Source organism: Amphibalanus amphitrite, unplaced genomic scaffold (genome assembly GCF_019059575.1).
Source record: "Amphibalanus amphitrite isolate SeventyFive unplaced genomic scaffold, NRLGWU_Aamphi_draft 000578F_arrow, whole genome shotgun sequence".
NCBI classification, from domain to species: domain Eukaryota; kingdom Metazoa; phylum Arthropoda; class Thecostraca; order Balanomorpha; family Balanidae; genus Amphibalanus; species Amphibalanus amphitrite.
In genome coordinates this window covers 29692-42385 of record NW_024882072.1, presented here as the reverse complement: position 1 = coordinate 42385, position 12694 = coordinate 29692, and positions in this window count along the sequence as shown.

Genomic DNA, 12694 nt, shown 5'->3' with positions numbered 1-12694 from the left:
AATTTCACCAAAAGGTTGGAACTCGTTGATATTCAACGGTTGCAAGTTACCTTCGAAAGTTCATTCTTGTCACTGTTTTGGATATCTGAAGAGTTGGAAGTTTCTGGAATTTTAGGAATTCTGTTTAAAGTGACCAGGATAGCTAATCTTCCTGTGCCTACAGTTGCTGCAGTCCTTACTATAAGGCTAAAGCATGATGCAATGCTTGGCCCATGGCCCTAATCCACCCTACAATAGAGTAAGGCATGCCATTGAGAGTCACTGACCCCAGTAGGTGGGCGTGACGCGCACAATGAAACTGAAACCCCAATGAACCCGTCCACGGGCGCGCGCCGTCAATGGGCTGTGGCGGCCGCCGGTCCGCCGCCAGTCCGCCCCCGCATGAATACAGAGCGCGCTGCCGCCGGTCACCGGGCGACACCGGCGCCCGCCCCGCCACCATTTACAAACCCATATTAGTGTTATTGGGGTATTGTCGGCATTAGTTGGAAATCTTCCCAGCACGCGGCGCGTCCGCGCAGCACGTGCACACGCAATAAAATTTCAATATGGCTGCGCGGCGCCGCCCCCCACCGGGAGACGTGTAAACTGACGGCACGTGTCGGATCAAAGAGGCTTGGCCCGCGCGCCGCCGCCGCCGGCCGGCCGGGCACGGTCGATCCGAGCGGGCCGCTCTGGAGCCGGGAGAGGCGTGCGCCGGAGCGGGGAGCGCAGATATTGCCGCCGCCAGCGGAGGGAGAGCTGGAGGACGGACAAGAGGATTGGAGGAGAGGGAGGACTGAGGGAGGATAGGAGAAATGGGAAGAGGATGGGATGAGGAGGGGATGGTGGGTAGATGCTGAGGAATAGGCATAACAACTTTCTACAGTGGTTCGAAGTTTTTGTGAAGGTTCCTGTTCGATGCATAAGCAATACAAGCGTAATGCAAAAACTGAAAAGCTATTCCGGTGTTGCATTTATGATACCTATGTCAAAAAAATCAACAATATAGCATGCTAGTTGCTACTCGTAATGACGTAAAACTAATCGGGACTTCATGCTTGAACTTTGTGACTAAATATCCTTGAATGCAAAAAAAAAAATACTTTCCTTGCCTTTCCCTTTACTAAGCGCATTGTCGGCAAGACAATGCAAGATCTGTAAGATTTCGTCTCCTTTTTGTGAAATAGTTAAATATCCTCCACGACCAACACAAAGCAGAGATATGTAAAAAAAAAAAACGACACACAAGCAGCAGAATACTAGCTGGGGATCACGAACAAATCGCAAAATGTTACTGTTAAGTGCGGCCGCTATTCCGTTCTGGCGCGTCTCGTATTGGCGCGTCTCGGCCCATAAAATTGGGCGACTCCGGGCCGCTACAAGCCGCAGGCGGCCGGAGTCGCTCTGTCAAGAGTTCGTCCTTTATTCGACTTTCGCGTGTCTTTCGGTTGAATCCTCCTATCTCCCATCTTCTATCTCGTTGGCTGCCGGGAACCTCCCTAGTCCTCCACCCTCTCCCTTCCTCCTCTCCCCCTCTCTCCCTCCTCTGTCGTTCCGCTGCTCCCACTGCTAAGTGGCCACTGCCGGCGGAGGAAGCGGGGGGCGCCGAGCCGCCGGGCCGGCCGAGGGCACGTTATTAAAAATTCCGCGCCGCTCTCCTCCCAATAAGGAGCGGCGTTCCTGGCGCGTCTCGGCCCGGAGGCGGCTCCGATTGTCCGGCGCACAATGGCGGCCGGTGCTGCCAGCGACCCGGCGCCGCGCCGGTTAGCATGCAAATGTATTCAGGGTCGAAATAATATGGCGCTGTGCCGGCTGCCGGGTATGGGTAGTACGGCGGCGGGCGCGGACAATATTGCCGCAGGCCCTGGAAGGAATGGTGCAGCCGAGAGCGGGGAGACGTCAGAATGGTGCAGCGACAGAGGGGAGAGACACATATTGTTGAAAGAGGGACAGACGAGACGAGCGCCGGCATACCACACAAGTTTCGCCCGTCTGCCTGCAACGCTTGTAGTTCGGTATGGCTGAAAACTTGAAAAAGCCGAGCAAATGCTCAACACATCTAGGCTGCGACGGAGAGACTGGAAGGGTCAGAGAGCGGCTGGTCGTGCAAAGAGGCAAATTAGCTTGCTTTGACATTGTTATGTGTAATCGATTTATTTCTATTTTTCTATTTTGTTGTTTACTTGTATCTATGTTTTGATTTATTTATGCTTTTTGCTGGTTAGCCATTGTAAAAATAACGATACACGAAAATATCCTTATCTATTTTACCTACCTATTTATTTTCCTTGCGGGCTGTCGACATGTGTGTTTGCGTTCGCTTCTTTATTTGAGTAGGCATGCATTATGCATGCTTGTGATCAAAACTGTACTCATTTTGAGTATAAATTTAGTCCGAACCCTTTGGATGGAACTTGGAAGGATTCACAAGGAGAGAGCCCCGCTAAGCAGAGCTTGCTGCTTTGCCTCGCCTTTTACCCTCCGAGATAGTTCAATTCCTGGCCTATGGCAGAATTTCGTATCCTACGTTTATGTAGCGTACTGTAGCCGCAAACGATCGCTCCCTTCGCTGACTTCGGCTGGATACGGCTTGCCACCAGCCGGAACCATACCCGGCAGGAGGCTCATAAGATTCGGGCGCCCATCGCGCTTCGAACCCGGAACTTTTCCACCGAGACGTGCGCTCTCAACACATGGAGTCCAACGGCTCTCCGTCGCATTGGTGTGTATTTGTAATGTAATGTGTCGTGTGTGTGTCATATTTAATGCTTATTATATAGTAAAAATTGTGACACCGCATGTGTTAGAGGGACAAGTGATTGTTGAAAATCTGTCGAATAAATACAAATGAAGGCAAAGTAATGAACATGCCAGGGCAGTATTCGGAGCGGTGACACACTCAGTTCAGTCGGCGAACTCGTTGCCAGCCTGCGCGTCGCAGTCTGCCGTCGGACCACCCCGCCGTGGTACCCTTTGTTTACCACCGAGTCGAATGGTATTGACAGCAGGCTTACTGGCAGAAAGTGAGCCAATCGCCCGGAACAATGGCCTAAGCAAGCTAATTTGCCTGTGTGCCCGACCAGCCACACTCTGTCCCTTCCCTACTCTCGGTCGCAGCCTGGTTGTGTTGAGTATTTGCTCAGTTGTTTGAAGTTTTCAGCCATCTGACAATAAGCGGTGCCAGCAGACATTGGGCGAAACGAGTGTGGTCTTCTGTGGATGTGAGTCGCGACTTCTCGCTATGAACTAAGCGCAAAAGATACCGGGTCCTAATATATGATTAAATATTCTCAGAGACTGCTTTCCAGTTTTCTGATAAAAATCATTTTCTCTGCTGTGCGTACATGCATGCATGGTAATAGCTACTCACGACTTTTTTGTGTAACAGTTTTTTTTTTCTGGAGACATACAGGTACCCAGATCTACCATGTGAGTCTAGGAATATTGTAAACAAGCAGTGCACTTGTTATTGTTCGCAAGCCCTTCAGGATATACAATATCCACTCACGAAAAGCCGGAGAGATACTGAGCCCTCATATTAAATATTGTAGGCTTATGCAGCTCCATAAAGCAGATCCGAAGCTCCCCCTGTTCCAAATCGGAGATCATCTCCGTTCTGCCAGCCGTCCATTGTTCTCCTATTACATGGGCCGGACGACAGGACAAGTGTCAGTGCCGCCCTCTCCCGGCTCGGCGTCCCCTCCCTTTCGCTCGGCGGCCGGGCGCGCCGCAGTCACGGCCCAGCATCATTGGCCGCACCTGACCGCCGCACCGACCCCGTTTAATTATTTGTCGCCGTGAAATCGGATTAGGGCGCCGAGTCGTCGTCGGCAGTGGGCACAATATGCCTGGCCGCCGCACCCCGAGGCATTATACGGTGCGCCAGCTGGCCGCCCCCCCCCCCCTGCCGCCCCCTCTCGCCCGCGGACATTATACGCCGCTTAGTCGGCGACGGCTGGCGTAGGGCCGCGCCACGCCAAAAGGCACTCGTGTTTTTGCATAATGCCTCTGTGTCGGCGAGCTCGGTCTGACTGAGCTCTGACTGAGTGACGAGGAGGAGGGAGACGGGTGACTGCGCCGCTCGGGGTGCGGGGCGAACGGGAGGAGATATCCGCCACGCAGCTTCATCGAGTTCACAAAGATTGCGTAAAGTTTTAATAGCAAAGGCATACTTTATTTCATCACTTCACAATCCTCACATTTCATCTACATGGTCTTAATCTGCCTCATTTAAAACTCACATATCAACACTGTAAAATCAGTGAGTCCACTTCGATAACGGATGTCTTTTTCTCCCTTTTTTCTTCTTCTTCTTCTTCTCTCTTTTTTTCTCTCTCTCTCTCTCTCTCTCTCTCTCTCTCTCTCTCTCTCTCTCTCTCTCTCTCTCCAACTCTCCAGCCATCCTTCTTCCTCTTTTATCGCTCGTTCAGTCACCGTCGTTCAACTTTCCGCCGAGAACCCAGCGACGACAGCGAAAATTACTTAAGACAGAATGATAATTTCCGAAGCTGAAGCACCACGGCTATTGATTTAACTGCCTGGAATCTGCCAGCCCCACCACTTTCCCTCGCTGAAGACAATCGGTCGCTGTCGTTTTCGAAGTGTCGTTGGGCAGAGAGAGAGAGAGAGAGAGAGAGAGAGAGAGAGAGAGAGAGAGAGAGAGAGAGAGAGAGAGAGAGAGAGAGAGAGAGAGAGAGAGAGAGAGAGAGAGAGAGAGAGAGAGAGAGAGAGAGAGAGAGAGAGAGTGAGAGAGAGAGAGAGAGAGAGAGAGAGAGAGAGAGAGAGAGAGAGAGAGAGAGAGAGAGAGAGAGAGAGAGAGAGAGAGAGAGAGAGAGAGAGAGAGAGAGAGAGAGAGAGAGAGAGAGAGAGAAAGGGAGGAAGACAGGGAAGAGAAGGAAAGAGTACGGGAGTACATAATGAGACACCTGTGCATATGAAAAGCTTCTTTTTACTTTACAATAAATGAAAAAATAAAGTAATTGTTTCTAGACACCACTTATTTGCATAATATGCAATTTATTAGGTGGATATTTTTCTTAAAATCTTCAGGCTGCAAGATTCAAAAGAATAATAAAATAATATATACAATTTATTACAGCAGACATTGCCAACACATTCAGCTTAGTTCTGAAAAAGTATTTTAAAATTGTACTAGAAACGGTGCAAGTCAAAAGCTGGAGCTTACATGAGATGAGCTATTACTTCAGCCTTTCCATTTCAGCTGAGGCCAAGTATTCCACGAACTGGGCCGGTCACCATCCATCACGTGAATGTTCCGCCGGCGCGGCGTCCATCTGTGCAGGCTCGCTGAGCTGGAGCGCCGCTCAGCGCGGGTCACGCTGAGCCGAGCCGCCGCCGGCCGCGGGCGGTGTCGATAAATCAGCCGGCGTGTCGGCAGACCATCGGTCTCGACGAGCGCCGACGGCCGGCGCGGCAGGCGGCGGCGGCGCCAAGTGACGCGCCGAGCAACTGCGCCGCCGCCGCCCCGCCCGGACGACGATACATGGCCTGGCGATGGACGCCGCCGCCGCGCGCGCGTGTCAACTGTTGTTTGACACAACACGCTGCACAAACGTCGCCAAGGCTGGACAAACAGCGCTGGCCGGCGCTGGTCTGATGGACGAGCGCCGCTGCGGGCCGGCGCCCCGCCGGGAGACGCATGGAGACGCCGGGAGATGGCGGAGACGGCCCGGAGAGACGACCGGTGGGTACAGAGGAGGGGTAGTCAGGGGACCCCCACTGATCAGCCACATCCGGAGAGCCACCGTCAGCTGCCCGGACAACTGGAAACGAGAACACCCGGACTGGAACTGGAACGGTGGAGAAAGGGAAAACTCTCTAATATGCTTCTGGTAAAGAGATAAAAATAATGTTATGCGTTATTATGATAATGCTTGTTGCTTGATCTCTATATTGTAGCTCACTCTAAGCCGTAGCAAAGGATAAACTGAAGAACGCTGCCATTCCTTTCAAACTCATCTCTAAAAGCTCATAACTGGTAAGGAAATAGAAGCCTGCTTCTAACTAATTCGGGAACTGCAATTATGGAGCTGCCTATCACTGATAAGGTGGCATTACAATGTAGTGATAAGCGCCATAATATTTGATTTTTTCACACTTGTTGAAAAATGTCATGAAGTTATCACTTAAGAAACATATGTCTGTTACAGGGAGTATGCGATTTCAGTTAGTTTGCAACGACCCTAGGGTGGTTGTAACCTCCCTGAACGATCAGTTTGTTTGCAACGACCCTAGGGACGTTACAAAATAACTGCTCGTTCCGGGACGTTGTAACGAAACTAGGGTCGTTGCAACCTCCCTAGTTAGTATGCAACGAACCTAGGGCTGTTACAAAATAACCAGGGAGTTTAAGAATTCATCGAGTCTCGTTTCATAGGAGGGCCGTGGCCCGTCAACAATCTTGTCCGATGAAAATCTTGTTCAATCTAGTTCATTTAAAAAGAAAAGGAGAACAAAATTTGAACATTTAGCTCAGGTGTATTTCACGACGGCCATCAAGCACACATTTTGTGCAGATTAGGTGCACATTTGGTGCAGATTTGTTCAAATTAGATGGGCATTCGCTAGGAAGCCTTCGTAAAAACGGCTATTATCCGCGCGTTTCCAATCTTTTTGTGATTGTAAACGTTCAAACATGTGAAATGATGGTGGTCCCATGCATTATGGTGGGTGTCAAGGTCACGTGAAGGTCTGGTCAAGGTCATTGACCTTTGATGACCTTAGTTCACTTCTTCTGAGTTCATATATTTTTAGGCTAGTTTTTGGAGCTGATTTCGAATTTAGCATCCATTTGAACATTTACGAAGTAATTTTGACGCCTTCGTACCATGTCACGAAGCTGTCAGTGTTGGTTGACACCTTATATGGACAGCTAGCAAGACGCCTACTGGTTGACCTAACCTGACTTGACCCGACCTGGCCTAAAAACATCAAGACATCATCGGTGATCAAAGCTAATATGAAATTCGTGATCAGCGCCCCGAAAAACCTCGTAACAACCTAACTCTCTTTAACAGGTCCCGATTTTCCCGACTTTTGAGTCACTGACCTGACCTGGAAGGTCAACCAATAACCTAGCCCCGCCATGTGCGTTTGCGGCTAGCAAAACACCAATAAGGGCGAGAGTTGACCCCGAAGGACCTGTTGGTTTTCTACATGCGCGCCGGCCGGGGGAGGGTTGGTACGACCCCCTCGTCGTTTTTCGCCCCTGATGGAGTTAGTGCGTTGCGGAAAAAAACGAGCGTGTGTGCAGTTAGGAGACACAGCAACTAGTACCCGATTTTAAGGTCTCAGGTCAACCGGTGTCCTCTGAGGTCAGGTCAAGTGACCCAAGACACGGGTTCGGTTTTTGATTAATAACTTCTTTAAAAAAAAAACAGTCGCCGAGCGCGATTTTAGCATCACCGTGCTCGCCTTGCTCAGGCGCGTTGAATAGTATACTTTTTGTTCGGGTGAGGTCAACTTGAGGTGTTGACCTCGGGTCAAGGTCAGGTCAGAGACACCTAGGTCGCGAAATTGGTCAAAGGAGGTCGTGTGGCATATTATTCGATTCGGCAGGTCTTCCTTAGTCCATTGGTGGCTTGACCGACTCGCTAGCTCAGTTTACTCGGGAGTTATTGACGAAAAGCTGCAAAATTGAAGCATCTAACCTTGCAAGGAGTGCATGAAATCACGATCCGCGTGCTTGAGATAGTTTGAGATCGTTTCCGGCGCCAGAATAGCAGTTTTCATTTTTCTCCAATGACTTATAGTGGTTAGGTCACGTGACCAACCTGACCTCATGTGATCTTTAGGAAAAATCCTAGAGGTACAAGTTGTGAGGCTTCTAGAAGATGCACGTACTGTAAGTTTCATCCCCCTGTAAAAGCTCCTCTGGGACTGAGGGCGTTGCGAAGTTGCGGCATCTGAGGACCGTCCATTTATGACGTCATAGGTCAGTAACCTGACCTGACCTGAAAATCTAGTTGGTGTCACAAGATCCGGCTTGAATCAAAGGTCAGGTATGCCTAGTTTCAGCTCTCTATTGCTGGCATGTTCGGAGCTATCGCGAAAAAAAAAACTAGGGGGGAGGCGAGGATTAAGCTAGGCTGGGTTGGGTACGTTTGGGTCAAGTAGTAGGGGTCCCACCCGCACCACCTGCTTATAGCAGGTGTACCTAAACCACCAGCGACAGCTTCGTAGCGAGTTGCATTGGCGCCACAACTATACGTACTTCTCAAATGTCTCAACGAATGCTGGATTCGAAATAAGCTTTAAAAAATCCCTTAAAATCGTAAAATTTTGAAACAGTCACCCGAAGTCACCAAACCTCAATGACCTTGACCTGGCAGACAACTGACAAGTCAACTTGAAACCCATCACGATGGATGGGACAACCACCAGTTCACATGCTGGCACATTTATATGTAATCACAATAGAAGTCTGGAAACGCAATTTTATGTGCACTAACATAAACGGCAAATCATTTCGGTCTGCCATGGTCTCAGAAATCAGATCAAAGATCAAAGTTCATTGGTTTCAGGATCATTAACTGTATAGCGAATGTGTAACCAGCGTAGATAAGTTCGAGGACACTCAAAGTTTCGTCACGATCGGCCACTTTTAGCGCGAGATAATTGCGAAAAAACGAGGGCCCGCACCCCTAAAAGTGTGAGGGATAACCCGCACACGGATAGCGACGGATATCCATCACACCTACCCCAGTAACTATATTTTCTACATGTAAGCATATGCTGGCGATATAATGCAGCCAAAATTATCACAGTTACGTGCTTTGTCCCGGGCACGACATATGCTCCTGAGCTGAATGTTCAAATTTTGTTCTTTTTTTCTTTTATACTGAACTAGATTGAACAAGATTTTCATTGGACAAGATTGTTGACGGCCCTCCTGTGAAACGAGACTCGATGAATTCTTAAACTCCCTAGTTATTTTGTAACAACCCTAGGTTCGTTGCATACTAACTAGGGAGGTTGCAACGACCCTAGTTTCGTTACAACGTCCCGGAACGAGCAGTTATTTTGTAACGTCCCTAGGGTCGTTGCAAACAAACTGATCGTTCAGGGAGGTTACAACCACCCTAGGGTCGTTGCAAACTAACTGAAATCGCATACTCCCTGTAACATGTCTAAGGTTAAATTCGCATACCTACCTCTCTCATCACGCCTCCCCAGCGAGTCCGATCAGAATACTGTGCCGCCCTGCTTATGTGTGCTGCGGAACAGTCTACCTATCCAGGAATCGCCGGCTACGGGCGGGCGGCGTTCGCTGGCATCGCTCGGGCTGGGTGTGCTGATAGGGACGGGCATTCGACAATTGTTTCAGTAGTGACGGTTAGCTAGAAGATCTCATCAATACCTAAACGGGCGATTTTTAAGACTTTGGTAAGTTTCCACGCAAAAACCTACACTCACTCGTCTTGTCAAAACGAAGATTCAGGAATACAGTCATACAGTTGATCAAACTGAAGACGTCTCCCTTTGCACTTCATTTGTAAGTAGTTGCCCAAAAATGCAAACTTAAAAGCGGTGCCGCCATATGGTAAGTAAAAGGTATACGTATTCATAATAAAGATATAAATGCCTAAGACGTTTCCCCGTAATAAGCATGTAATGCATGGTCGTGGCATGTCAAACTTTGGCAGGGCATCCGCTCATAGGTCAGGAGGAAAAGGGAATAGTGATATAGGGAATATCCAATACACTCCGCAGTGAATATCAAACAAACGGAACTGACCTCGGTATCTGCTTGGCACTCTTCATCTTTTAATGAACTAGGCATCAGAAGTCTGTGAAATGCACGACTTTCTGAAAGATATTGGTCCTGCAGCAAACTCTGGACTTGAACTCCAACAGAACCCATCAGTGAAAGACAGCCCACGAGCAGTAGAAGCTCAGACCTAAGAGTCTGCAGGACGCGTTACCGGACCGCGGCAGTTTCCGTCCGGCGAGGGTCAGGGGCGGGCCGGGCCGCGCGGACGGCTATCTCCGTATCGACCGCGGGGTGCCGTGTTTGCAGTGGGGCCGCGCCGGCCGTTTGCTCTGCCCGATACGGCCGTCCCCGGAGCTGGGCTCGGTGTACACGCGCGTCTGCCGAGCGTCTATCTCCCGGCAGATAGCCGCCGTTTGACGTGACGAACATCCACCAAACACGGCCGACCGGCGCCGTAAAACATGGAGCCAGATAGCTGAGACGACCCTTCCCAGGCCCGAACTGGGCCGAGCCGCCTACCGCCGTACTGTCACCGCCTCAGACGCCTCAGTCGCCGGTGGGAGACAGCTGAGGAGTAGGTGTTTGTTTGAGTTTGTTGGGTGCGCTCTCCGATCTGTCCCGGGGGAGATCCGGTGAGGGGAGGGAAGTCGGGGAGGGGAGGGACGCGCGGCACTCCGGTCCCGTGCCGCCGCTCGCCGGCTAATCCCTGACCGGGCGGGCCAGCGCACTGCCGCCCGGGCTCACGGGGTAATCGGCTGAAAAATGAGCCATGTAATGGTCATTTTATCGTGCACCTGGGCCATTGTGCGCCCGAATACTGGCCGGACAGTGTAATATCATTAGCCAGACTAATTGTTATACGTTGTGTATCGCACAGTGCAGCCGTAAGTGATTTAAAATGTAAAAATATCAGCTGATCGGGGCTCGGGGCCCGATCAGCTGTTGGCAGAGCCGCGGGAGGAAATGACCAGTAAATTGGTAGGATCAGTCAATTAGGTTGAATTAGATTGACATGGATGACTTGGCGCAATCTATCATACTGGCTGCTGTAACACGTTTAATTTCGCAAGCTTTCACTAATAGCCGTCGATTTCGTTGCTGATAAATTGAGTTGATTCAGCCATCAGTACCGCTGTTGCAGAGCATAATTAATGGACTCTGGAAAGACAGTCACAAACTGATGCAAATACGTTTCTGTCACGGGACTACGCCTAATCTATCACTATCTTCTGATCAACAGGAGATTTAGCATTTTTATCGGTTGTTAAATAATTCAGACACTCTCTGACCTCATGAATTTAGCAGGCCAGGCTTACGACGAAGCGACAAAAGAAAAATCTGCAAGACGGATTGAATAGCTTGTCTGAATGGGCATTATACATAATGTGCCACTGCACCTGATCGTGTTATGCTTTCTCGCTTTATTCCAAGTGAGATGTGAAACTTTTGCTATCATAGCCCCTGACGTCCTTCAGAGTGTATGATGCAGATAACGAACTGTGAAGCATAATTCAAAATCAAAGACATCTTAATTCCACATCACACGACGATCACTAAGCCCCACACGACTTTTCTCCTCCATTTGTGACCCCTTGTAGCTCTGCAGTCTCATCAGCTCGCCCGTGGCAACCTGTGCAGCGGTGCGCGTGCGTGCCCGTTTTTACCGAGTGATAGCCGGGCGACGGGCGCAGCCGCTGTTTGGGACCGCTCAGGTGTTTATCCATCCGTGACGGCGGACGGCTGACGCAGGCGACTAAACGTGCCGGGACGGCGAACAGAAAGGGAGGGAGCACGTGCCAACAGGCGGCACGTGCCGGCACCAACAGAACTCTGCGGGAATGCGGATTATACCGGAGCTTACTCCGGATAATACCTGCTAAAATACGAGACCAATTAAAGCAGCTGAAGAGAGAAGCTGGGACTGTTCCAGCATCCAGCTGCATTGCGTAAAACTATTTCCAGGGAAGGCTGATAGAAATAATTACAATTGAGTCTTCTGGTAGCCTAAAAAGTAAAAGCGTATGACGACGTAACTAACAGGCATACAAGGCATGATCTAAGTCTTTTTTTCACCTGTTCACTGTTCAATGCTCATTTATGCAGACATCCAGCTCGTTCTAGAATCAGTGTAAGTACCTACAGCCACTGACAAATCCCGGGAGGGTGCGGGGCATTTGGGGCAAAGGCCCGGAATCGACGGATTTTACGTTTTTCATGATAAAACGAAAACTTAACAACTTCTGTGAGGAAAAGTTTGTTTTCAACTTCACAGTACATAGTGCGTAAGTAATCGAAATCCGTTTAATTTTCGAAATTTGGCGAAACTTGTTTAGGGGTATACTTCCTCCCCCCCTCACGCAGCGGCCAAGACCGCCTTTCTGGATCCGCCAGTTGGTAGAGCTTAAAAGTCGGCATTTTAGATATTTTCTCTATTTTTAGTGGAAAAAGTCAAATGCCAAATTTAACGTTTTGCTTTTTACACTGCTCCACACACATACCTTTAACTTCACTTTCAGGCTCAGTTATCTGACCTCTCTTTCGATAAGTTTGCAGGAAATATGTCATTCATGCGTAAATATGTCATGTTTAACTTTGAAAGTCACACTTCATCATAATGCATTGGAGTTTTTGAGCCGGTTGCACGGGCTCATTCATCCCCTCATTTTACGGCGGGTTACATTATTCTCTGTTCAAAAGTAAAAAGTGTTCCATCAACCTGGTGGGCATGCAATACCTGTATTAGATACATTTCAAAAGAATTGTTTTCTGATTTTGCTGGCCAAAAGAAATCCCATGACGGTAATTTATTTGATAATTTTGATTTCCTGAAATTGAAATAAGGGACCGTTTTTAACGAAAAGAACTTCAAAAATCATGCACAATTTGGAAGCATTGAATATTTACTACGCCGTGTAGGTAGAGACAAAAATGGACAAAGATGAAATGTGTTGAAATGTTTTATGTTATCGCCCACCGTTT